Here is a 3,191-nt window from a genome sequence, read left to right on the forward strand (position 1 = left end):
AGTGTTCTTAGACTCTTGGGAGTACCCTGTTGATTTTGTGATCTTAACCCCTATGAACAATTTAGGAGGACATCCACTTATATTAGTAAGACCTTGGTTGGCTACAACTGATGCTTTCATTAGCTTTAGATCTGGTGAGATGTATATCTTAGATGGTAACTCAACTAAGAAATTCACTCTATATCCTCCAGCCAGAACAATCATAGAGATAGTTGACAAAGAATGGATTGATGATGAAAATGATATTTAGCCTCTCTTTACTATTTCAACCATTAGTGAAGATAGTCAAACCTTAAATACAATGGAAAATTTTGAATCATCTCCAAAATATGAACATGATCAATTTCAAGAAAAATCTAATATTGAATATTTTTCATCTAGGCAGATGCCTCTTTATTCTATGGAAGAATTTGGCAGCTCTACAGTTGAAATCCTTCCAGGAAAAACATTGAACATAAAAAAATAAATTGGAAAAGTACAACAGGAAAAGCTAATCAAAGCATTACAACAACATTCTTTTCCATATGCATGAGAATACACTGGCATGAAAGGAATTAGTCCTAAGACTTGTATACATCACATCTACATTGAGGAAAATTGTAAACCTATCAGACAACCTCAAAGAAGGATGAACCCCAATCTTAGGGAAATAGTGAAGGAGGAGATGCAAAAATTGTTGAATGTAAACTTCATTACCCAATTTCAGATAGCCAATGGGTTTCCCTTCTAGTGATTGTGCCTAAATAGAATGGTAAATGGAGGGTATGCATTGATTATAGAGAATTGAATAAAGCTACCCTAAAAGATAATTTTCCTTTGCCCTTTATAGATCAATTGTTAGATGCATTAGCAAGTAAGAAGTATTTCTTATTTCTGGATGATTTTAGTGGTTACAATCAAATTCCAGTAGCACTTGAAGATCAAGATAAAACCACATTCACCTTTCCATGGGCAACTTATGCCTACCGAGTACTTTCTTTTGGATTGTGTAATGCACCTGCAACATTTCAAAGGGTAGTACTAGGAGTTTTTTCTGATCTAACACATGATTATGTAGAGGTTTATATGGATGACTTCACAGTTTATGGGAATACATTTGAAGAATCTTTAGAAAATTTGGAAAAGGTTCTTAAAAGATGTAAGTAAGGCAACCTTTCACTAGAGATGAAAAATGTTTTATGATGTTTACAGAAGGGATTGTTTTAGGACATCACATTTCAGGAGATGGAATTAAAGTTGATAAATCTAAAGTTAAAGTCATCTCCAAACTACCAATTCCAAATTATCAAAAGGATGTTAGAAGCTTTCTAGGATTCGTAGGATACTATAGAATATTTATATAAAATTTCACTAAACTAGCATCCCCACTCTTCAAATTACTCACCAAAGATTGTGAATCAATTGGAATCCTGATTGCGAGTTGGCATTTGAGACTTTAAAAGAAAAAATTTCTAAAGCACCCATCCTAAGAGGTCCAAATTAGAAACTACCCTTTCACATTTCAAAAGATGCTTCAGATACAACACTGGCAGTTGTATTAGGACAAAAATATGTGATCCCCTACGCCATCTATTACACAAGCAAGAATTTGACTCTGATTGAGTTAAATTACATTGTAACTGAAAATGAATTCTTATTTGTTGTTCATGCTATCAACAAATTCAAACATTACATAACATGCTATGAAACCTTTGTTCATACAGACCACTCTGCAATTAGATACTTAATGAATAAATCTATTACTAATGGCATAGTTACAGAATGGCTATTACTCTTGCAAGAATTCAACATCACTGTTCTAGAAATACCTAGAAAACAAAACACATTTGCTAATTTCTTGTCTAGAATTCAAAATATCAAAGATGACACTCTAGTTGAAGATAATTTTCTTGATGAATATCTTTTTACAGTAACTACTCAAGCCCCTTGGCTTGTAGATATTTCCAATTACTTAGTCACAGGAAAATTCCCTTCATATTTGTTTCCTAGGGAGAAAAGAAAAATCATTCAAATAAGTGCAAGATACTCATGGATTACTAATGAGTTGTATAAAATAGGTCTAGATCTCATGATCAGAAGACGTGTTCGAGAAGATGAAATGACTGAAATTCTTAAGGCATAATTGACTTCTTACATGGCACTTCAAGAGGGTAATGCTTCACATTTAAATGTTAAAGAAAGTCAAAATTGAATTAGTTGTTTACAATTATTTTTACATGCTTTCACCTTTTCTCTTTTAGATTCTCACTTAGTTGCATACTCTGCTTATTTTTCTAGAACGTTAAAGTACAGAGAGTTGCTTATACTCCATCTCAAGAGGATCATACTTCATAATTGAATGCTAAAGTAACTAGAAGTACTTTAATTGATTTCATTTTCTGCCTTTACTTCAAACAAATATTGTAATTTCACTCTTGAATTAGATCCATAGATTAGGACTAATGATAAGATAAGGTAGATGCTTTATTTTCCAAATTAGGATCTAAATTAGCCAGCAATTCCTGGTTTGCTATGAGAATCAGATTAACTTAGGAACATTTATTTTTTTCTTTCTCCTTAAAATTCATTACATTAACTTAAATCTTCTCATAGTTTTAGGTTGAACATTCTTAGATATCAAAGAGTAGAAACCTGTCAAAACAACATAAAATACAAAACAACGAAGTAGCAAAAGGGTTAACTAAGCACATATAGTGCACCACACTTCATCAGCTTACAAACCTAGGTTGATAATTTATGCAAGCAATTTAGGACACTAAATTGACTAAACATTTTGGCGTCATTGCAGGGGAAGTGTAATTAGGTAACCTCATCTCTTACATCTAAACAAAATGATATGTGTATAGAAAGAGACACGAGGAGTAGATTCATAGCTAGAGGCGGGAGTTTAATTCATAAAACAACACTTAGTCCACCAAGACTAAGAAGAGATACAACTCCATCTCATATTCATATTCCACATTTTACTAGCCATAGACTTCTTGAAGTTTTAAGGTCAGAAATCCAATTAAGAGGATCTCCTACTTCATCCACTGAGGCAGTCCTAGAGGGAGAAAATCTTGGATCTCCAACAGAAGGAGTAACGTTTTTCACCTTTACAAGGGAACATATTTTAGCTGAAGAATTAGAAATTCCTAGTGGAGAGGAAGAAAGAGAACCCTTCTTCAATACACCATTGATAGAGGAACAAA

This window comes from Pinus tabuliformis, chromosome 1_2 (genome assembly GCF_031772625.1).
Source record: "Pinus tabuliformis cultivar Carrire ecotype Pingquan chromosome 1_2, CPIR1, whole genome shotgun sequence".
Classification (NCBI taxonomy): domain Eukaryota; kingdom Viridiplantae; phylum Streptophyta; class Pinopsida; order Pinales; family Pinaceae; genus Pinus; species Pinus tabuliformis.